Source organism: Nothoprocta perdicaria, unplaced genomic scaffold (genome assembly GCF_003342845.1).
Source record: "Nothoprocta perdicaria isolate Ctin4 unplaced genomic scaffold, notPer1 scaffold_22, whole genome shotgun sequence".
NCBI lineage: Eukaryota > Metazoa > Chordata > Aves > Tinamiformes > Tinamidae > Nothoprocta > Nothoprocta perdicaria.
This window is the reverse complement of record NW_020455415.1, coordinates 4,843,406-4,868,103: the sequence shown is the minus strand read 5'-3', so window position 1 is coordinate 4,868,103 and position 24,698 is coordinate 4,843,406. Positions and strand designations below refer to the sequence as shown.

Genomic DNA, 24,698 nt, shown 5'->3' with positions numbered 1-24,698 from the left:
GAAGGGGTGCATTAGATGACCGGATAGATTTTTTCCCTCTCTTCCTCTCAAGATCCCAACTGTAGGGTAGATGGAGGCTCGAGGACTTTGATGGGTAAAGAAAGCATCTCTGTACTGGTAAAACTGGTGATATCAGCACCAGTGAGGTTAAAAATCTTTTCTTTTTTTTTTTTTTTTTTTTTTTTTTCCCTAGGGGAAATCTGGCATTTTGGACCTTGCCTTTGTTATACTCATAAGGGAAGAAGGGAGTCTCGCTTTCCAGAGAATGTAAGTCATGAACTAATTTTTTTCCCCATTTCTTTAATCCCCCATTATAATTTTCTCACTTTAATTTAATGTTGTAATTAAATTAAACAGTATGGTATCATGACAAATGTGCAGTGGAATGGGATAACATGTAGAACAAGTYCTTTAAGACACGTTATTGGTTATATGTCACAAAATAAATGATGCAATAATTAATGGCTAATACTCTAATTAGCATTACACACTCACTCTGCTTTATTAACCAAAGACAGTAACATTTGCTAGCCTAATGAAGCATTTGATGTTCTAATGCTTTCAAAATAGAGAAAGAGATAAGGGCTCAGTGCTAATTAAACACCATCTGATTTTAGGGAAAAAAATCCGAAAATATGTCCTGGCTAAAATAAGGATATCAAAAGCTGCAAATATTGCAACTTATGAAACATGAAGAATGGAAAATAAAATCATATGTTAAACAATTTCATTAAGAAATAGAAGAAATAATAGAATTGACTGCCTTATAATGTCAAAATATGTCATGGCATGTCATTAGTTCTAACATCTAATGGGATCTGCACAGAGAAATCACAGAGAGTAAATAATGCTGTTGCATTCCTTAGACTAAAAAATCTTATTTCATTTCACAGTGAAATTTCAGAGATTTCTAAATTATTTTTAGTTTGTTTTTTTTTTAATCCAGTTGAAATATGGAATTGCGAAAATGTTTCAATTTTGGCTTTGGCATTTGCGAAAATGTTTCAATTTTGGCTTTGGCATTTTTAGAATGAAAACATGAGTGCTGAGGTTTTCTAATAGCTCCAATCAGGGAGCTGAGTGTAGCTGAAACCTTTAGTAAGAGGGGCAGTGTAAGCACTGATGAACTGTTTAGGAACATTCAAATGAAGTAAATGAATTACAGAATGGAGATGACAAAGAAGCAGGGAATGAAGATTTGTGCAGAGGTTTCTCTTAAGTCTGGGCTAGGGAGAGGAGGCATTCACTGTGGGGAGAGCCAAAGGGGAAAATCTCTCTCCTGAACATGTGAGACAACCCTCTGCACATTGCTCTGGGCAGTGTGAGCTGCTCCTTGGTCTCCCTTCCTTCCTGTCATCCTCCACTTCATCTTCCTTGACGTCTCCTCTTGCCATCTTCAAGAAAAAAAACAAAGGTAAACTCAGTACTTAATGTTTATCTTAGCAGAAGTGACAGTGATTGCTTCTTGATGCAGGATCACCTAAGCCAACCAAAGGCTAACTATGACCAGTTCTCTGCTCTGTTCTGGACAGTTCCAAGTGTGGAGAAATAGCTCACCAAGCTTCTGCTAGAGGATAGTCTAGGCCAGTGTGTTGCCACTGCAGACTGCTACATGACTTCTCCCAGAGGAAAAATCCTGTTGCAATGTACAGACACAAAAGGAAGCACAATTAACTTCACTGGAGGAGCCTTAAGCCCGCTTTCCTTGAGTGTTGTGTAATTAAAACCTCAGCCTTGTTAATACATTAGTGAGATGTTTGCATATAATTCATCAAATGTTTATGAAAATGCGTAACAAATAATCCTGACAAACAAGTTGCTTAATTGAGATAAGGGATGGGAAGCCTTGTGAATTTTTAATAAAAAGGGGGAAAGAAAGCATACTATGTTAATCACATGGAGTTATCTCATTCAATATTTTCAAGTGACTTTTGTAGTGCACATTTTATTTAATATTTACGCAAAAGAATGCCTTGGTCTCCCAATGAGATTTGCATAGAAAATCCTCTCTTGCAACAAGCACACCATGGTCTTAAGGCATTCCCATCTATTGATTTCTTTTTTTCTTTCTTGGCAGATAACACCATTAAAACCTGCCTTGGACTTGCACTTTAACTGGAAGAGGAACRGCCACCACCAAAAAACAACAGACTGCATTTTTATTAGGTAGGTAGCTGACTCTGTCATTTAACATAATTTATGACATTGATACATGTAACGTAGCGGCTAACTTAGTTTTGCGTCCAGCTGATCTTAGTCCAGCTAAAAGCAATGGCGGGCAAGCTGCAGCTGCCTTCCACTTGCCTCAGCCATAACAACTTTGATCTTTTTGGTCTCTTTTTATCAAGGCTTATGGCCTTGGGGTGGTTTGCTTCACTTCTTAGGACTTATCTGAAAATTAGACACCCCAATCCACATTAGCRACCTCAGACTAGTAGAGAGAAAAGGGTCTCATCTGACCTGTCTTAGAAACACTTCATTCATTGAAACGCTTCCCTGTCTACAAGTTCAAAGGTCAACCTAAACCTTCCAGTGATTGATTTGGTTTAAGTTTTAAAATAAAAGTCAAGATTCAAAGAAAGAGGAATAAGGCTTGAGGACAGAGGAAAGAAAGAGTGAAATATGGATGGGAAAGCAGGGCTTGGAGTAGGGAGAGCTGGATAATAGCCGCTGGTGTCAATAAAGATGAGTGGAGGAAGGAGGTTCAGGTTTGTGGTGGGTAGAGGGTGGGAGGTGGGACAAACTCAGCTAAGGGACTTGGACCCCGCACTCAGACTGTCCCCYTTCCTGAGATGTTATCAAGCTTTCATGCCACACCACTACTGCTTCGACTTGAAACTAATCTGGAAATGTAGAATACAGTGTTCAATTTGTATACAGAGCCACCAAGTCCAGACTGGAGCACCACCAGTGCATAGTCTCACATTGGTCAGCTTAGGTTGCCTTGTGGGACCCTTGCAACTATTGCACAGTCCTTCAGTCACAGGTCCTGCCAATGCCCCTGCCGGTCCCAGCTACCGAGGTGCCACCGGCCACATGGGCTCTTCTCCTGCCAGGGGCTGGAAACAGGCAGAGGGGAAGTTGCAATTAGGAGCTTGAAGAGAAAATTGCTCAGGGCCCCTCGCTGCTCACCTGACGTTTGACTGCACTCCCAAAGTGCTCACCCGGAGCAAGCCAGCGATGAAGAAACATAGGCTACGTGGTTCAGAAAGCTCCCAGCCCAGAGTCAGCATTTCTGCCCTGACCTGCCTCATGTATTATTGAGCACCGGACTTGTTGATGCGCACTTATATTTTTTTCCCAGTGGAGTTGATGATCTTCCTTCCCCTTAGCAGCCTCGGCGCTCTCTCCCCACGTAGACGCCACGGTCACTGGCGTGTGGATGGAGCAAGGCTGGCTTGGTGCTCACCGCTGGGGGTTGGGTTTGTGGGGTTAGAGAGTGGGTGGCATGGCCATAGCTGGCACTGGCAATGGGAGAGGAAGAAGTAGGGGCAGAGATGGGAGAGGGGTCTACGGGAGAAAAAAAAAAGTGGGAGAAGTGCAGTTGGAAGTGAGTGGTGTTAATGAAATATTCAGCAGTGGTGGGCCTAGACGCATTGCCGAAATTGCAGAAGCAGAGATGATTAATATTTAACAGGGTAAGCTGCCACTTGGCTGATTTCTGCACACGGATTCCACCCCCACGTACACATACACACACACACACATGCACCCTGCTTCCTCCTTCCCACCCTCTTCCCATTCCCCCCAAACTCCTGCCTCCACCTCACCCCACTGGCTCAAGCCAACGATTCCCAATGCCTTGGTGTAGCTGGGGGATGTTCTCAGGCCACTGTGGTCTGCCCAAGAGAGGGTGGTCCAGGAGTTGCCTGGTGGGAAAAGCACTAGGAGGCGGGGGAAAGTAGTCAAAAGAAAGCACATCATTTATTTTTCATGGGGATGGGAGAGCAGGTTGTCCTATTTAGTCACATTAGATGCTCTGTTAACATAACAGGAGAGAAAAAAAAGAGAAAGAAGGGATGAATAAATGCTTGTAGCTGAAGGAGGCTGTTCTCTGACTGTCTGGGAAAACAGAGTCTGGTCTTTCAGAGGGTTAAGTGTTTTGGCTCCAGTTCAATCTCCCTTGAGGTGTCCCATGTAGATGATGGACAGCTAACCAGGAAGGCTAAGGAGGGCATGAAGTTTTTCACAGTGTGATTTAATGAAGGTGGAATGGCCCAGGTCATGGGCTGATACCTGGAACTTGCCCACCCTCCTTTCCATCTGCTGTAGACAATGGTAAGTTCTGGAAGACTTGAAGACTTCCATATAAACATCCTCACTCCTCCCTCACTGTTCTCTTGCAATCCTTTCCAAAACTCTTATTTGTTTGGGTGCCTTCTAAGAAACTGTGACAGTGGTCATTCTGTAGGTGTGCTTACCATGCCTGCTATTGTCACCTTTGGTTGAGCTTTTATTTTTCATCTGATCTCCTGTCTGCTCCCTTTAGCTATGCATTGAGGTGGCTCTTTGACCTAGGAGTCATCTCCACATTCAGAATTTGCCATGCTCTTAGTAAAATGAGTCTTAGTCCATGTATGGGTCTCCAAGGCCATAACTCATCACAAAAATTAGTCAGTGGAATCGTTAACATAAAAGGAACCTGGAGCAGACAAGGGTATCACTGTACATGAGGGAGCCAACCCTGCCTTTTGTATCTGTACTGTCAAGATTTCTGAGAACAGTTGTGACCCAACCACCAAGGTCTGGGAGATGCACATAGAGAGAAARCACAAGTATATCATGGGATCAATATGTTGTCTGCGTACAACTGCTAGATTGAGAGCGAGGTATGTTGCAYAACAGCTTGTCTAAGCCAGCTCAGTCCGTGAAATCAGGGATGGAGGATTCCAAAAGTAAAGAAATCTGAAGATTTCACTGAATTTCTTATAAAAGCTGATATAAAAACAAAAAAAAAGGTGCAAAGAAAACATTCCCCCTCTCTTCCTCCACATTTTGGTGTATATTTGAAATGCAGAGGACAAATCTCTATTGGAAAAAAAAAACATTTTTTCCCTATCTCATTCATCTTTGCCCTTCAGCTCAAGACAGAGCACCTTTAAACTGGAAGAGCTCTACTGGCTTTAGTGAAATGATGTGGCTTTTTCCAGTCTGAATCGCACCGTATGAACCAGTGAAGAGCRTGGAGAGTGCTTTGGGAATCCTATTAGAGACTCTGGAAGCACCTTTTGAGAATTGTTCATATCTTAGAGGGACAGAACCTACTGCTGACCAGAAAAGAAACCTTAGGCAGTATGGCTTTTCAATTAAGTATCTGTCAAAGGAGGCTGGGTCAGGACTGTTAAGGAAATAGGATATAGTGGCCATAATAAGGGTTAATCAGGACAGATGTAGCAAGTGAAAAATTGTCTTGGGTAAAAGCTGGACCATCCATGGCAGAAGGAGAAACCACTGTCAAAAGTCCCAGAACTAGTGAGAACAGATGACTTGATTTCTATTGTGTAAGTGGGGATTTGTCCACGATGGTATAGCAACAACTAGAATTAGAAAGGAATAAAGAGTGAATTCTTCCTTCATCCCAAGTGTGTTCCCTGCGGAGCAAAGGTCAAGTGCATTGCGTAGCAGTGTTTGGATTCAGAATAAAATAAGTGACAAGGGCGAAAACCTAGGGCATGCACAGGGACTGAATAAAGAGGAGTGTGGGTTGGACTCCAGAAACCGCTCTCTCACCCAAGGGGTCATTAACATGTGCAATAAATGACCTCGTGACATAGTACAGGAGCAGTAGAGACACTAATGTGAGTCATTTAAATGCGAACTTGAGTATTTTCAGCTATTGATAAAAGCATATTTCTAGGCATAGCTATGGTGAAGTGACCAGCTCTACCAGTAAAATGAGCACTGGCTCACTTGCTCATATAGTTTCCTGGGAGCTGCTCTCCGCTGTGTTCCCTATTTCTCCATGAAAAGTAAAGGACTTTGTCAGACTCTGTCCTCAGATTCTTTCTCCACCCTGTATGCATTTCATATAAGGCCACCCAGTGCTACCTGGAGCTAATGCTTTTGTGACGGTATCAGGAAGCGTGAAACACTGAGATCAAATTTGTGCAGAACGTTGATAGAAGCAGAGCTTAATGATCCAGTAAAATTCTGCTAAATGGTGCTCACCTTTGTTCTGAAGCTGGATCAAGCCTAAGACACTTCCAGTTAAATGCCTTTCTTCTTCTTCAGCACCTCCCCCAGGTGACCTTGCTACTGTCTGAGCAGTCTAGTCCAGTGCTGGCAGTGCTGCCAATTTGTGCAGCTGAAGGGCTGAACTGTGACCTCACCCAAACTCAGGCTCCTGCCTTTTGAATGAGTGTTTTGCTTCTTTCCCAGTCTATAATACTCTTGATTCTTCTGATATTCTTCAGTAACCAACTGCATCAAGGAAATGCTTGAAGCTCAGTGCGCCAAGGAAAACAAAATTCTGCCAAACATAGTTTTATCCCTCAGATAGATATGACAGAAATGGAGCCTCAGAGGAATGGGATGTGCCTTGATTTTTGCTTTCTTATTACTGTTTTCATCATGGTGCATGGAGGAAGGCATCTTGGGGGTCTTGACAGAGAGAAAGCACAGGGAAAGGCTTACAAAAAGTGACTTTTTAACTCCCCTAGCCACAGCAAAGGTGCTTCAGAATGAAATGTTYGGAAACAATTGATGTGCTCTTATACCAAGATGACCTTTGAGTGTGCCAGGCATCTTCTACAGGGCCTGTAACTCAAGCATTAATAATGGATTACCAAAATCAACCAGCTGCAAGAGAACCGCTTCTCCCCGCTTAGATAATTCTTTTCCCTGAGAAGAAGAGCTATTGATTTTGATACTGATTCCTTCCTCCCCAGTGGAAGGGCTACACCCCACCATCGCCCTCTGTGACAGTGAGCTCTCTCCTGATCTGCACACACTGTGCGTGTGAGCCACAGCGCTCCGCTCCAGCGACAGAGGCAGCCCTCAGGTACAGTGGTGTTGGCCATTAAAGGCTACTTGCACTTTGATTTTCATACCAGAAGAGTCGGTCAGCTCTGCAGCCCAGCGTTTGTTTCTCTCAGGTCTGCACCAAGTGACCTCTCGGAGCCCCTGAGCTTGGCTAGACCCACGCTGGCGTTGCAGGATCCACGACTAAGAGGCAAGGAGGAATATCAGCCTCAAGCTGCTACGTGTGCACAAGGTGGTCCATGCGAACACCCTCACACATAGACATCCTTGGTTCACCATCTTCATTAGGAAGTTTCTCTCATCCATAAATAAACTATATGATATAAAATATTTTATAAATATATGTAAAAAAATACATAAAGAAAGAAAAAAGATGTATGAAAGCATCTTTTTGTGTTTGCATCTAGCTATACATCTTTCTGCCCAGTGACATATGAACTCACTAACCATTTTCAACCACATATAACAGGTGGCTGATAAATGAAGTGACTGAAACATACAGACTAAAACCTAGGATGAAGTAAAGCAACTGGATATACCCCTCAACCCTATTAGCAGTCTGAAAGAGGACAAGTCTGCAGGATATGTTCAACCTTAATGAGACAGTGGAGAATCCACCTGGGAAAAAGCCTTCCAAAAGCCCTGACTGTGCAGGAGCTTCTAGTCTGAGTTCATACCTCACCACACTTCAGAGGATCCAACTACAAGACACAAAACTGTGGGGATTTGGATTTCATTAGTTTCTCTGCTTGTGAAGGAACTTGTTTTCCCGTCATCTTTCATCTCTTTTCAAAGGCAAGAAGCAAAGGTCTGGCTTCATGGCAGGATTCAGGGTGCTACCGCAAAACGGTGGGAGCAAGAGTCCTTTTTTACCTGCGAGTCTACTGAAATCCAGCAGAAAGAGGATCTGAGTCACAGCCACACAGATGTGCCCTCAGTGAGAGAGGTGAGAGGTTCAGCATGGTCTGAAAAGGGGCATCTTGTGAATCTSACATAAGAGCCCTCTTACATTCCAGAAATGCTGCAATGAGACATTGAGATAGTCTCAGGCTTGTTCCTGGGGTGATCTGAGTCCAAATAAATAGCTGAAATTACTCCATGTTGCAAATGGGAAGGAACTCTTTGAATTTGCTGTTTTAGAGCATTAACATTATTTCCTAAAAACAACAGCAAACAGAAATAGATGCCAACCTGCAACCTGCAGCCTGCTCACTTGCCATGCATAGCTCCTGACCACCCTGTGCTCCACGGGCAGATCTTCAGGCTGAAAATCAGCTCCATCAGAAGCTTTATATCCACTTCATTATGCGGATACCACAAATTTACCGCAAAGCAGCAAAACTGCAGCCTTAAATTCTAGAATGTGAAAAGAAATCCTATCCTTACCTGACCTCTGTCCTTCCACTTAAGAGTCCAGTAAAGACTCTCTCAGATAGCTGAGCCACTGGCTTAGCCCAGGCTTAGGTGCTTACCACTTGACAGCACACTTTGATTTGCAGAGAGCCAGCTAATATCTGAAATCCTCACTCAGAGTCGGCTGGTAAGATGGGAAATCCAATCATTTTATACCAGCCAGTGAGTGAGCGTGGCTGAGCATATGGGTTAGTCAATAATTGCCTTTAATTAAGTAAAAGTTATTTCATTCATATCAGTTTAAATGGATACTCTACAAAATCTGCCTGGGGGAATCACCGGGTTAGGGAAGCTTTGCAACATATAATGYTGCAGTATCACTGAATCAGAGGCTCAGACAGCAGCAGGTTGAGCACAGGATAAATAAYCAGAGTGGCAGAGGGAGAGAAGGAAATAACAGCAACAAGAACAGTCTCATTAGCTGCTCTTGACACAGAGAAAGGGGACATTAACTTAACCCCAACCTGAATAACTCAGCAAGCCTTTCTGAAGGGAAAAGCAGAGCCTGTGGCATGACTAGGAGCAATTTCCACAGATTATGGCTATTATCCATCTAATTTTCCCTGGTGAGTCCTACAGATACTGGAAGAACCATTAAACCAAGCCATTTACACCAGGCTCTGGATCCCCAATGTCCCATTCCACCCAAGAGTTTTATTTTGGTCCATAGGCTGAGACAAGTGTTATTTTTTGCTTCAAAATGGATTTGGTTTTCAGGTTTTCTCTGCACTGGAGCATGATCATCACACTGGATCTTTGGAGAACGCTGAGCTAATAAATGCCTTTTCCTCTAGATTAAGCCAGTATTTTGAATCTTGTCATATGTTCCATGGAGCTGAACCTTGCTCCTCGATGCCAGCATCTAGCCAGTCAAAAATGTCACCAAATGTCACCAAATTGTATACTTGCATTTACCCTGCAATGTGTGTTTTTCTGGTCTTTCTTTTACAGGATGCAGAATGAGCYTACAGGCATCCCTGACTGAAAAGCTAAGCACAAGAGAGGGACTGGTTCCTAAACTGGGTCCAAGTGCTGTCCAATGACCCTGTACTTTCATGGGGAGATGTTAGGGATGTGTCTGTGTATTTCTGTAAGCAAAGTGCGTTGTTTTCAGAGACTGTTTCTGCTTAGACCCAAGTGGTAAGGGCTGCATGGTCTTTACATTGCTGCTTTTGTTTTGTGGGGAAGAGTGTTGGGAAGGGTGCTGGCAGCCTCTTCTGTATTGGCTGTGACAGTCCAGGAATGGAAAGCTTCTGATTAATACATTGTGCACGTAACAAGACATGTTGCCCAGTTTTAATATGCTCTTTTATCAGGTCATGCAGCTCCTTTGAAGGTTCTTTGCATAATGCCAGAGCACAATATCTACAAACATCTCCTGCTTCCTCTCTTCCCAGCCGCTTACACACATGTTGACAATCTGAATGCTGCATCGCCTCATCATCAGGAAGCTTCTCTTTTGACTTGTGTCTGCTCAAATTAAAAACAAATGCAAGCAAAGCAGGAGGCTTCCACAGTGATGCTCCTACCCTGGAAACCACAGCCAGCCTAAATCATCAGTCTGGCAACTCCTTCCTCACAAAGTGATGCTCCTTTGGCAGGTTAAGGACTGGTGCTCACCTCAATTTCCATTACCATAAATAATGGAAAATGCTGTTTAAACCCTCTTATTTAGTTCTTTTTTTTTGAAATATGACTTAAACTCAACCAGGTTAAGATGTTTTATTCACAAATGAGACTCTTTTTTTTTTTTTTTGTTTAGAAAAAAAAATACTGTGGAAAAATCTGCTGTCATTATAAACCTTTAGTTTTTGATTTGTAAACAATTGTGTCTTAACATGATATTAAACAAATAAAGAAGATTTATTTTCTTTTTTTTTTTGTTTAAAAAAAAAAAAAAAACAAGTAAATAAAAAAATGTGTTACAGTGTGGGCAGTTCCTGGAGAAAATACATGCATCACTCAGGGATCTCCATGGCTGTGGACTTTGCCTGTACTACTGTGAATGGTAAGTGTATGCCATATAGATAATCCTGCATTTTCCTCTCTACCTACTGGTATGGACATGATCTTTGGCATTTTAGCAACAAAAGGCCAACTTCACTAATATGTTGATTAAGGAAATATGCTATTTATTAAACTGGTGCTTCAGCCAAACACAAACTGTTGGAGTAAGTTCAGGAGTGGCCAGATGAAAGCTCATGGTCCATACTGTGGATAAGACAGGTGTATCTTCTCCCCATGTAAAAGGTAGAAGTCCAAGTTTTCATTGCAGGTGATGGAGACAGAGAGTACCTTTAATAGATGATTTTTTCCATTCATCTTGAACATGTAGTTCAGGGTGGGTGACTTAGCTCTGTGCAGCACTGCTGTCTCCCTTCACTGTTTCTAGAGGGAAACTTAAGACTCAAATGCTTGATTTTTAGACAGCTGGAGCAGAATGAGGTCTGTTTTTCCTGTGAGGCTCTAAGAGAGACCTCTGGCCTACAGTCCTTGTTTTAGGGAAGACACCCAGCAATAACCTTTAGCACTCAGTCTCCAAAACACACAATGATATGATAAATGAACTGGCCAACCCCTATAGCAGCCTACGTAAGGTTAGATATGAATATATAGACATAGGTTGTGGTGGGTCTTACTTMTTTTTTTACTGGTGCTACAAGGGAAGGTGAGATCCCGCCATGGCATGAGTAGCAGCCCAAGAGACCAGAACAGTTTCCAGCTGGCACCTTACATAAAATTTTGGAGTTCATAAGAGTGCCTCCATACTGGGCTCAGAGCAACTGGGGGAGGGAAATAGCATCTTTGGCAAAAGTTAAGCTCTCAGACTGCCCTCATAAATTCAGTCTTCTCCTGGCACATAGCCCTCAATGATATGGGACAGTGCTGGTGCTTGGCTCTCCCTGTGAGCAACAACTGCTCACATGGCCATGTGGACGGTATGTGCTCTGCATATCTGCAGGAAGGTTTTTGCTGTCCAGCAAGCTGGAGATGTCACCTCAACATGAGGTGGCTCATGAGGAGGATGGAGGACGTGGAACAGCGGTGAGTCCTGGCAGTTGGTTGACCTCATCCTTTGGGTACTACTGCCTCTCCAGGCATCCCYTCAGCAAACCTGGACAGATCTGTCCACATGCCCCTGCCCCAGCAAAGCTGGAGGCCAATCTACCAGCTTGCATACCTCCTAAGCTCTAGGAATACTTCAGACAATGCTTTCCACCTCAAGCTGGTGGCTTACTTGGGCCCTATAGCAGTTACCACTTCTTAGGTTGAAAGCAGCAGGATTTTGGCATGCTTTTGTAATGAAAATGAAACCTTTTTCTTTCCTCTTCTTTTTCTCCTGCATTTTGATGGGGCTTGAGATCTCTCAGAGGARGATGCTCTTCCCTTTTTATCAATTAGGAGCACACACGCGCGCCCGCTCTCCCACCCCTACTCTGCTTTCCTCCCAGCTCCCCTTGGCTGCCGGTTTCAGACAAAGATGTGTGAGTTCTTTGATCTGCCTGGCAGCCACCACTGGGGGATTGGCTTGGAGGTTAATTACACACAGGCCGTCTCCAGCTGTGGCAGGGAGCCACTCGGCTGGAGAGGGAGCTGTCCCTTCTCCCCGCCAGCTACAAACTTCAAGAGGACAGGAGGGCAAGGAAGGTACCACTGAAACCCCTTTTGATATGACAAACGGGCTCCTTGCTTGCCTCTCTGGTTCTTGTTTTGTTTTTCTAACTGGTGTTTGAAATATGGATGAGCTCTCAGTCCTGAGGGTCCAGCCACTGTCTCAACAAAACCTTGTCTTCTTTGCTTCCTCCCACTCCTTCCAGCTGGGCAGAGCTGGAGTTTGGCTCAATCCTCTGTCCATCTCACCTATCTGTTTGTCCTTGCCCAAGGAGCTCTCTTTCCACCTGCCCAAGATTCTCAGGGAGTGGTGAAGGGTGAAACCAGTGCTCAGCCCACTGGAGAGCAGAGCTCTCCTGAGGCCACGCAGTCAGGAAACAGCATCTAGCAGAGATGTTTGAGATGTTTGAGTTGATGACTGGCACTCTCTGGGGGCTTGAATTCAATCCCTCTCTTTGTAGCTGAATTGTTCTGTGRTTTTTTTTTTCTTCTTTTTTTTTCTTTAAATTCTTTTAAAGCCACTTAAATCCCTCCATGCCTCAGTTTCCCACTCCTCATAATAAAAGCAAGGAGCATTTATCCTCTCCTCAGGGCTGGATTGAACRTGATTGATTTGCTCATCCAACAACCCAAACAAAGTAGCACTACTGAAGAGAGGTGTTGATAAAATCCCCTCTGTATTAACAAAATCCTTCCCACAAGGAGTTTGAACAAATGCTTCAAGGCAAGGTGTGGCTGGATTTTTTTTTCAGTGATTTATAGGYTCCATTGACTTCCAGGTTGCTCTGGCATATCTAAGTGTGGGGCTGGAGTCGATGTCCTATGCAGTGAGCAGAGGGAACCTCGGGAACAAGATCTGTAATTTACCACCATTAGAAGTTGGCAATAGTCTGTATCCTCCAAGGCACCATCATTTAGACTGCACTCACCTAAGAATGCTTAGATCTGGGCCCTCTTCAGAGCAGATTTAGCAAGATCCACATTCCTCATGCCGACCATTTCTACTGCAGCTGAGAACTACAGCCGGCTCTACCTTCTCTTAGGGGAAACCTTCAGTGACATGGGGAAAGGCAAGTCCGAACACATGTGAAGTCAGCCTGCCATTGTGCTTCCCTGGAAAGGAGTCAGAACCAAGCAGACAGAAGACACATTTCCATGTGTACATTTTTACCAGCAYAGAAGGCAAATGTCTTGGACCTGTGGGAGCACCCAAAGCCCTCACACATCATGATGGCGTTAGGACTCCTCAGATGCTGATTTGTGCCTATATATATTATAGGTATTTTGATTAAACAGATGCGGAACTGTAGTTGAACCTCCTCCTCCATTTCCCCGTCCTTCTCTCACCGTCCACATATTGCAGGGTAGAGGACAGATGGCTTTTCCGAGCTTTCACCGTCCACTCTTCCACATGGAGAGCCACCGTCTGCTGCAGAGGGGCTGGGCTGCTCCTGTCAGGGCATGGTGCATGCTGTGCAGGCCTTGCTTGCCCCTTGGGTTGGGCCAAGCTACCTGGTCGCTCACTTGGCAGATGGAGCCGAGAAGCTTCTGCCATCCTGCAGCAGCAAAGTGATTGCTCTGTGCTCTGGGCCCTTCACAGCTTYGTAACGAACAGGGAGGCTGCTAACATTTTATAAAATGCTCTCTCTCCCTGGGAGACAACCAGCACTGACACTTTGAAGCTATTCTAGAGTCAACTTATTCAAAAAAAATGGGAGTAGTGGAAGGAGACAGGCACATGGCAGGGGAGGAGGTGTCTTCTTTCAGCCTCACATACCAGCCACAGATGACAGGGCTAAGGTGAATTGCAGTATCTGAGCGTGGCCTTGCTCCAAACCTGAACAGGGCTTTCTCTGAATGAAGAGACGACAGCAGAGTTGACTCCTGCCATTCTCCATCCTGACCCACTGAGCTCCTGCCATGCCAAGACAGGAGCTGGAGGAGGGAGAGGTGGGAACTACTCTACTGCTGTCTGAATCTCAGCCTGACCCTCTTGTGATATGAGCCCTAACRAGAGTCCTTGGCTAAAGAGGGAGGTAAGAGCTCCTAGAAGAGCTGGAAAGGAGACCACTGCCTTTTCACATCCTGTTTACGCTGAATTAAATCGGTGTTTCAGGGCTTCCGTTTGTCATTAGTAAGGGTAGGAAGGATTTTTTTTTAACTTTCAGACTTTATAGCTTGGCTGCTGAGTGGCTTTTCCCTGTTTTCCTCTGAAGATTCCCCAGCACAGTAAAGATCACACATCCTAAAATCATAGCAGACAGATATAAGTCTGTGTAAGGCACATCAACTACTGTCTGGCCACAGGGTATCTGTGATGCTTTCAGTCTCCCTTGCTCTCCTCCTGGAACATATGACTATTTTATGCAAGCTTTAAGCTCTTAGGAGGGGATTTGAGAAGCTTAGTGTTTGTTATGGGTATGGAGGTGTTTGTTGCAGGTATGGAGATGTGGACTGTGGTCTTTTCTAATTGTTACACAACTCATTACATGACTTCTTGTAGCCAAGCAAGGCTGAACCAAGATGGATGCCCTTACCCAGTCCTTGTTTACATTGCTCCTTTGGTCATCATGCAAATATCTAATTCCAATTCAACTATAGTCCTCAGTGAGGAAATAGCCCAAGMAGTATTCTCCTGAATAAATGGATACAAAAGTGAAGCTCTCATGTTGGAAAGTCTGAGCCATGGATGGACAAACTATCCTGAGATACTGGCTCCTTCCAACGTACAAACTACATCACCTACCAGTCACTTCAGGACTCAAAAACTCAACTCCCAGAGTGTGATTTATGGTAAAATTATGTGGTGGCACTTCTGCAAATATCAAGCACTTGTTGCACTTAATTGCAATCCAGTAAAGCGATCCAGTAGAGCTATAAAATTTATGCAGTCTTGTCTTGCCAGCTTCCCCTCAGTGAAATCTGAAGTGCTCAGGTTCTGACATTACAGAAGATTGGCTGCATTGGCTCTAGCTAAAAGATCAGTAGCCTGCCTCCAGGAAAGGCCACCAGACATGATGTCCATCCTTTTTCTTTACATCTTTACCATTCTGTTAGATCTGATTGTAATTAGCCAAAGTGATGAAAATGATAGACTGATTCAGACACAACCTCCTTTTCTCATTGCTGTAAGATTATGGATAATTTTTTTACAATTTACCACCTTTCCAGGACCTTCTCCAGTGTGAGGCCAGCAAGCTATTAGTGTGTCCCAGTGCCTGCATTCCCTTCTGCATCTCCCTAGGTCTACTCCAACCTTTTGCTCTGTGATGGAGAAGGCAGGAGCTGGGAAGCCCCCGGAGAGCCAGGGCTCACCTGGGAAGGTCCAAGCCTGGGGATGAACGGTTAATCTCCTGAAGCAATGAACCCTAGTGGGCTTTTCTTCTGCAATAATGAGAAGTGGAGTGTGCACATCGCGGCGTGATTATTACCTGTTTATTTTTTCATGAGGCTTCTCCACTGTGTGTCACTCTAGTGTCATCATCCGTAAACACATTGATTTAACCATTACTTTGGAACAGCGCTCGCCTGCTCCACAGACTGGATWCCTGTCTCTTGGGAAGCACCAGGAGTGACAAAGTGGGCTCCGAGTTCATCCTAAGGCTCTGGTTCCCTCCTCCTGCAGTACTTGTCCCTCTTYCAGCTCCTCTCCTTTCTCTCACCTCTTTCTTTCCCCTTTCTGTCTTCTTTTCACCTTGTGCTCCACATCCCACTTTCATTCAGCTCCCAAGTTCTCTGTCCCCTTCACGTCATCCTCCTKCATTCACAGAAACAGCCACAGCCGATGTCCCAGTCTAGCGGTTTGCAGAGCGCAGCAGCTCAGACCACCACCGCTCTCCTTCAGCTGCTGCTGCTTGATAAACACTCCTCCCTCTCCGCAGCTSCAGGAATCCCCTTCAGCCTGCCTGGGCTTACTGACACCGTGACATGTGCTCCTGGAGAGCTTTCTTGCAAAARGAAGCAGCTCTAAGACCACAAGATTAGTGTGGAAAACGTGTGGTTGTACATCAAGAGTATATCTATGGATCTGGAGGGTGGGAGTCACCTACCCTCCTCTGAAGGTGTGAGGAACCAAACCTGTAAGCCCTGCATAGACTAAGGAGAGAGAAGTCACCAAGGGGACAGTTCACCTGAGAGGTACAAGTGAGGTCCATTGCATCACCTAGTGGAGCTGTTTCTCCCTGTTGACTGACTCAGTACTGGCTGCTGAAGTTAGACAGATGAAGCCACCCTAGAGGACCTGATCTGCTGGCCTCCACTCTCATTTTCAGGTACTGGCATATGGAGCACCTGAGGGCTCCAACCTGCTGTCAGCTGAGAACTGGGAAACAGGCACTGTTATAAAGCTGATCCACAAGCTGTGGATTGGGGGAAGGTGTCTTTAATTAAGTGAAGGTCAGTTCTTAAGGTGTTTGCAGAATTGTAACAATTCTGTGATAAAAGAAAGATCTTCCTTTTCTTTTCTCTTCTCCTCACCAGACATCTATGAAGGGCCATTCCACATGGAAAGGAGCTTTTTCCGGATAGYTGGTAAAACCATCAAGGATGGAGGATTATGATCCCTAGGTTTTAYTGGCTGACTGGTGAGGCTGTCATATGATGCACATTGTTCTGAGCGTTAGAAATTGCCAAATCCTTGCACCAGAAGTGAAAACAAAGGGCTTGATGAACAGGATTATGGATCATCTCCCTTATAGCGTTACATATGTCTCACACTGTGTTTCCTTCTTCGGTTCTTGCACCCTCATCTCTCCTTCTCTCATGCAGTGCAGTTTGCAGGTGGGTCTGCTAGACTTTAAACCAGAGCTTACTGTCCTCRGTGCCATACTGTGTGCAGATGGAATGCCCCAAGGAAGGTTCCTGGAGTAATCTGATTCATTTTTAGCCCCGAAAAACTCTGGGAAATGTTGTTAGGGTTCTRCTCTGGACATGTTATCTGCTGTGTGGTGCCTCTTTGCCCGTTCAAAACAGAGTCAGCCCCTGCCCCAGCTCTGCAGTGTCACATGCATGAATCTGTTAAGAAAAAGTCTGCAGGGCTCAGATACTCTGGAGCAAAAGGATCTATCAGTACCTTGCTAAAATGGCTTTGCTAATCTTCACCATTCAAGCAGGAGTCAGTAATGCTCCCTAAGGGACCCTTTTGTTCTGCTGTCAAGACCTGGGCTTCTTAGGTGAGTGTAACAACCAGGAATGCTTTTGCAGGAATGCTCCATGTGCATTATTTATTATTGTCAGGCCGGTTACGCTTAATCGCCATGCTCACCTGCTCACTGTGGCCACAGGGTGATATGATGTCCTTGCAGTTACAGCCTCAGTGATGCATGGCCCTGTCCCGCACGATAGGGATCAATGTGAATGTGGCAGGGTCCTGGCAGAAGATGCACTGGCAAAATCAGGGTCTCACTTGGCCAAAGAGCAAGCCCTGGAGTACGCACAAGGAAAGGCAGCATTGTTGCAGCCAGAAAGACAGGAAAGCTCTGAGAGAGGCCAGTGGCAAAAGGGGCAGAGAGAAGAGGGCTAAGGATCTTTAGCAGCATGGCAGAAAGTACCGTATCTGAAGAGAAGTGAAGGACTCCTGTCTGTGGATCAAGGTCAAGAGGTTCAAGGAGAGAGGGAGAGAGAAGGAGGAATGGAGTTGGGTTTTGGAGCCCACTGATGATGACTAAGGAGCTCCAAGGGACATGGCCTTCATCTTCCAGAGTTGTCACAAAGGTGGACAATGGATGGCAAAGTCCTTCAGCAACTCTCTATGTCCTCACATTGGTGTCAGAAGAGAAGGGATCTGTTCCTGGAGATTGTGACTATTTTGGGAAGAGCTGAAGGACTGGGCTCCCTATGGAGGAAGGGTGGCTGCCCAGTATGGGTGGGACACCCATACCCCTGGTCTCATGTGGTGCATGGAGGATGAGCTGGGTCCCACCGTGCTCTCTGTGCTGTGGATCAGGCCATCACCAGGCTGTCCAGGGAAGGGGTGGAGTCACCATCCCTGGCTGCATTCCAGAAACATGTAGACAAAGCACATAGCAGGTATGGTGGTCATGGGTTTATGGTTGAACTTGATGATCTTGAAGATCTTTTTCCAACCATAAGGATCCTAGGATTCTATGATTCTATGATCGCCATCTGGTCCCTGCTATCTGTGGTGGCCACATTCACTCAGACAAGGGATACCTTAGRGAAAAGGAGCAGAAAGTGTGAGAGGAAAAGAGGGGAGAGAGAGAGGCAGGGAAGGAAGGGAAGAGAATGCAAAACAGAGGAGAAAGACAAAAAGGCAGGCAGACAAGGAGCAGAGCGAGAATTCACACCGGAATCCAGATTTGGTTTTTCTTCCCAGAAGCTACCCAGTTTTAGCAAAGTTCTTCTCCGTCTTTAATGAATTCTGGCTCCCTTCCCCCTGACGACCCCTGAGAAGATGGAACATTTCCAAGAGCAGGCGGGAGGGAGCAGCGAAGGGGTTTGGGTGGAAAGAGAAAAAAAAAAAAGGAATAATAAAAAAAAAAGCCTCCTCTTTAAAAGTCACTTTGCATCCCCTCCCCGAGCGGGAAGGGAGCACGGGTCATGTCAGAGCCCTCCGCCGATGTGCCTTGCCTTTGCCGCCTTGCTAATGACACTGGGAATATGCTAAGGAGCCGCCTGCGCGGGGCTCCTGCGACGCGGTCACTTCCTGGGACCTCAAAGAGGCTCTAATTGCGGGGTCGGGGGACGGCAGGTGTGCTTGTCATGTCTAATCAGCTCGCCCGCGCCCGCGCCTGCCGCCCTCGCGCCCCCCAACTTCTCCAGCATCGCACACCTGTCAAAATGATTATGGGAATGAGGCTGGATTCTGGGAGCGGGCTGGAAGGAAATCCTCCTTCCCCCCCCCCCCCATCCCACGCTCACCCTCTCTTGTTTTTGTGCGTGTGTGGGGGGGTGTTTTTAATCTCGTGCTCTCTCAGCTCAAGAGGGATTAAGAGAAGTGGGGGGGAAATCCCCCTGGTAAATGGCTCCTAATCATGCTTTGTTGGCACGGGGGTTTTTCTCTGGTGCATTTAGGAGTCAGCGCCAGGGCTCTGTGGTGGGAGCCCATGGATGAAGCTGTAAGGCAGCAGAGGAGGCTGAAGCAGTGAGAAAGTCTCATCTCTCGTGCACACACATCGCTACCCGCAACACATACAGGCTCTGGCACACACAGGCTGTCAGCCGCACGCTCACACTCTGCAGCTGCAGGTGCAAAGGTGCAGCCACGTGTGCACGTACGCACCGGCTGCTATACAGCTTTCCCCCCTCCCCGATACAAGTGGATCAAACTCGCTTTTATTAATTGCTACTTAAGGAGGAATTTATGAGTGAGCAAAGTGTGCAAAAGCTGTGCCCCGTGGCAAGCATTATGTTGAGCTAGTTCTGATGGAGAGAATGGCTTGTCCCTTGTTACACACAGACATCAGAAAACCAGCAGGCTGGGCTATACATTAAAACTTGTATTAGAATAAACCCAGCCTTTTCCCAGCCTTTTCACTGAATCGGTCCGTTTTTTGTGTGCACCCAGAGTGCAGCGGCCCGGGCAGGCGCCAGCCCGCTGCAGACAGACAGCTGCCCCGGCACGCGGACGGCTGGCGCTGCAGACAGATGGAGAAATGCCGGGCTCCTCCGACCACCCTTGGCAGGAGGAACCGAAAAACCCTCTAAGATCGTGGCAGTTGAGGGGGTGGTCATGGCTCTGCTTAGTCTTTTAGCACGGCTGTTGAGTGATGCTTGGGCTGCCCACAGGAGAGGGACTGCTTTGAAACCTGTAAATAAATAAATCCCACTGGGGAGCAAGGCGGCGGATGGGAGGAGAAGCAGGAGTTTTGTGCAGCCTGTAACATGGTGCCGAGCAAAGTGGGGGACCTGAACTATATGTTTTTTTCATAGTACATGGGCAATGACTTTTAAAGCATCTCTAGTGATTCTATGATGCCAGCTGAGCCCAAAGCTCTCTTAACCTTAGTCATCCTTATCCTGGGTTGTTTGGAAATCAATTGGTTTATTCTGCCGACTCCTTCTATCCCTTTCCCGCACTCTGGATGACTCTCCAGCCTTTGCCACTTGCAGCATTTCTGTGGTCTCCAGTTACTTCCAGTTCCCAGGAATGCCTTGTTGTAAGAGGAGGCCATCAGCAAGATTTAGCAGCAAGCCTCCAACTTATTCTCAATAGAGAAAATGTGCCCTCCTCCTTTCTCTTCAAAAGATTGTGCCACCAGTTCCTTTCTCCTCCCACACCAACTCCACAGCTCCTATCTCCCCTAGCTGTAACCCAGACAGAGCACCTCCTTCTCCCTGTGCCTCTTTCTCCCTCTCCACATCCAGTCATCCCTCCTCCCTTCCCACCTACATGTGATGATCTCTGCCCAACAACTGACTTGCAGTCCATCRCTTCCACTAGGACCTTGATAAGCACATTGAACAGAACAGGTCCCTGGACAGACCTTGGCATGGAGATCACTGTTCTGCCTTGTCACAAGCATCCTGTTAACAGCTACTACTGAGCCCAGTTGTCCAATCCGATCACATGCTGTTCGGCCCATTTGATTCCCCCTGCTTCCAGACCATGGTGTTCCAACATGCACAGAGGAATACTGTGGGAGGAAATGTTAAAAAAGCCCTGTTAAAGTTGAGATCAATGACTTACTGCTCTCCCCTCGCCCACAAACTCGTTTCTTTAACACAGAGGGCAGTCAGGTTGATAAGGCATGATTTACCCTTAGCAGAACAACCACCCAACCGCCTTTCTCTTTGTTACCTCTTCTTTTACATGAGCCATGAGGCCGGCAATGTGCCTAGGTGGCCTGTCCTGGAATGCCAACTATCGCTTACTTTGGTAGCAGGACATTTTGACTCATCTCTGCTTCAGCCTTGACCTCTTTCACCAAGCCCACTGCACAGTTATAACTTCTCCCTTTCTGGTAGTACATCTCTCTTATGCTGTGAGCGCTTGCTCAACCTCTCTGATCAACTCATCTCTTCAATATCTTTTTGATGAGCCAGGCTGAACTCTGAAAGTCCTGTACGTCTTGTGCTTTCTGATCATTTCTATAGTTTTTCTTGGGTATCTCTGGAAGATATACCCAGCCTGAAAGATTTTAAAATCTCAAATTCCTCTTCGGAGACATGGTAGTGTATAATAACTGGGCAAGAGACACACAGGATGTGAGACAGAATATCTCACCACCATCAGAAGCAGGACACAATAGCAAATGGTCACCCAGGAACTCCTCTAGCTCTTCAGAAGAAGTAGAGAATAGACCTTAAAGCCTCAGCTTTGCTCAGCTGTGCCACTGTGCCATCATTTTATATGAATTGAGCAAAGCATTTCCACAAGGAAAAGGGTACAGGAAACTTGGCGTACAGTGCTTGATACTTGGGGTGCTTGGGGTTGTCTGTAGGTCGAATACCTGCTTCCTATCGACATGCAAGTTCACAGAGCTGAAGGACCCAATCTACATGGYGAAGAGAGCATGCAACCTAGTGTCAAAGGATGCCTACCCCAAAGGCTCGACGATGGAATGGTGCCCTCTTCACACACTGGAGAGGAGATGGCAATATGGAGAGGTGAGATACCAGAGGGACCACAATGATGACTAAGATAGGTTCTGAGGAGAAAGGGTCTGAATGGGAGCAAYGGGTGCAGTTCCCCTTTTCCTGAAGAGTACTTCTCCTCTGTCTGGTTTGATTGGGTTGCTCAGCCTGCATGTTTTGGCTATCCATGCCTTAGTGTAGATGGGCAGTCCTGTCCCACAGGGGGTGAATTGAAGCCCACATTTCAGTGCTTGGCAGGCTAGTAGCAATCCTAGGTGTTCTCAAGTCCTACAAACCTGGAGCACAGACCTCTGTTTAACACCATCTCTGCCCCGCCATATCTTGCCAAAGTCAGGGGCAGAAAAGTAAAAGAAAAAGTAGAATTTCTCCTTGTGGGAGGCACCTCTGCCAGAGCAGAAATGGGAGAACAGAAAAGACATAAATGAATGAGTGAGGACAGAAGTGCTCATTTTGTCTATTGAAAAGATTCTGTTTAATAAAAAATTGATGACATTTTAGTCTCTGAAATAGGCCTGTTCCCCTTTACAATGAATCCCATCACTCTATTTTTCATCTCACTTAGCTCCTTGCTGATAATCAATCAGACATTCATTCCATCTCCCCCATACTGCAGGATCCACCAGAGACTCTCCTGCATTCAGCCCCTTTTGAAGCAGGCTCTGCTCAATGCAGAAAGGAAGGGAAGGACAAGTCCTAAATAAATAAACAAACTAACTAAAATCTTTTTGTTTGTTTGTTTTCCTACAAGGAATAATGCAAAGGATTTTAAAGGAGAGAGGAAAGGATCATTAGACCAAAGAGAACAAATAGTCCAAACTTCAGGCTGAGAGCCCAAGCACATCAAGAGGCCACCCAGGTTAGCCAGCAGCCAGCCAAGCCCCTCATGACCACTGCACCCGCTTCTCCTTTTCTGTGTTAACCAGCAGAGTCATGGGGCAGTCACAGAAGAACCTGCTCGTCACCTCTGCTATCACAGGAGGACCTTGAACTTGCAGTTGGTAGGTGCAGAAGAAATAAGAGGTCTTGGTAATGCACATGGCAGCTTAGAACTGTGGCACTCTTGGCCTCAGCAGGATGCTCTTACTAAAAGTTCACATGGGTTCAGAAAATGCCTAATCTTTCTTTTTCTTTTTTTTTTTATTTATTATATTTTATTTATTCCAGTGAAAATTTCCTTTTTTGCAAATCTTTTCGCTAAAATCGAGCTGTCTTGCAGAAGTTTTTTCTCTATTCTGTTTTGTTTTGCTTTGGAGAAATGAGGGCGTCACTCTTCCAAAAAACCAAGCAAGACTTTGGAAAGGGTAAGGGTTTTGCAGGGAGTGGCTCTAAAACTAGTAATGTGAAATTTTGACAGAAATGCAGATGTTTGCAAAGCACAGTTGGCATTTTTTCTGTCCTATGTTCTCCCTACTCATTTTCTCAAAACTGTCTATGCAAAACTCATCTCTCAGAGCACCCTTAATTAGCTCTTATTGGCAAGCACATAGTTCCTGAGCCCTGGTTCAGATTCACAGGCAACATTAAAGTCCTTTCACTTAGTGTCTGGCAGCCGCCAAGACACTGAGGGGGTGTTAACAAATTAGCAGCTCTGTGGTTCTTCTGGTTTGAATATGGGGCTCTGGCACATCTTATCAAGCAAGATTAAAATTGCAATTTAAAATTGCAACTTAAAATTGCTATCCTGTGCTTTATAGGCAGTGACCAAAACAGGGAGGCTGAATGGATATATTTCTCAGTCCACACAGAAGAATTCATGTCAGCTTTTTGTGCATCTTCTACATAAATTGTTGCACCATTCTATGAGCAAGTACTATCAATATTAATATGAATTTTAATGGAAGAAGTCTGTGGACTATAGAAACATTTCAATTAAAATTATTCTGCTTTGGAAGCATGAAAAACAGTCAATATCATAAAGCACAAAGAAATTCCTCTGAGTGGATTACTGTGTCTGGCTACTTCAGACCATTACGCAGCAACCCATGGCATAAAAGGCAAATTCAGTCTGTAGATTTTCCAGAATTTACAAGGTAACTAATACTTGGGGAAATTAAAAAACATAGATGTATGTTCAGGTTACCCAGCAAGTGAGTGACAAAGCTAAGAATGATGCCCACATCTCCCGAATCCTATTTGGATGTGATACAAAAGACTGATACAGGCATTTAGCAGAGCAGGAAGCCTTCCAGCTTTGCAGTGGTTCTTCCAGGAGCAGCTTCTCTCTCCAGCCAGCTGAGCTGGTCTCTAACCAAGTTATTGGGGTGACAGGACCTCAGCTTGATCCTGAGATTAAAGTAGCAACCTTGCAAGAAGAGCTCTTGTCGATGGTAGACTGATGTTTGTGAGGGGGCACGTGGCTTGGAAGAGCCCGACGGCAATGAGTGAGACTGGAGCAACTTGCTTAGAAGTTGCAAGAGAAGAGGCAAAAGAAGCCTGCTATTGCTCAGTGGATGAGGGAGTTGTGGGCAGATGATGCCAAGTGCTGGAGGCTTTTTGATCTCGTAAGTCAAGCCATGGAATGACCTGGCCTTAAAACTTCAGATCTACAGTGARGTACTGCCCCTCGCACTGCACGTATCTCCTGAGTCTGCACTTGGATCTACAGGCATGAGTTGATAGAAGCTCCATCTCAAGGTGCAGCCACTTTCAGGAGGAAGATGGACATGGGAAGGACCTTCCGTCCACTCTGGGAACAAGAGTAGAAAAAGGGTTAAAAGAACCAGTCAGATACAACTGCAAGGAGAGGACAGTCTGTGAGGCCAAGGCCCGTTTTCTGCACCAAAAAGCGTTTCTGCGAGCTTAGCCTAATTGCATAGAGGTGTTGGCAGCATGTCAGTGCTGTAGAAAATCAGGGGAGGTTAAGATCATGTTAATTTGTACACACACAAGGGGATCGGGAGGACTGGAAGCAGGGGAGGGAGTAAGGGAGGGTGGTTGTTAGGAGGAGGAGGAGGGAGAAGACTCGCACACGAAAATGTTGGGTTTATGTGTGTGKGGGGGGGTCCATTTCCAAAGCAAGAATACAAATGATCCCAACAAAGCCCAAGCTGTCCTGAAACCCTGTAGCCAATTAGTGCACATCAATATTTAATCAGATCTCGCTATTGTGCAGCCTGGACTGTGCTACCCCAGCCCCT

The 24,698-nt window shown here is 45.6% G+C and overlaps 1 long non-coding RNA gene across 1 annotated transcript; it reads left to right on the top strand.

Moving 5' to 3' along the window:
* Positions 1-208: 208 nt before the first annotated feature.
* On the top strand, positions 209-2,167 carry LOC112946963. Its single transcript, XR_003249319.1, has 2 exons — positions 209-267; positions 2,078-2,167. It is a non-coding gene; the product is annotated as an uncharacterized LOC112946963 (long non-coding RNA).
* The last annotated feature ends 22,531 nt before the right edge of the window (positions 2,168-24,698 follow it).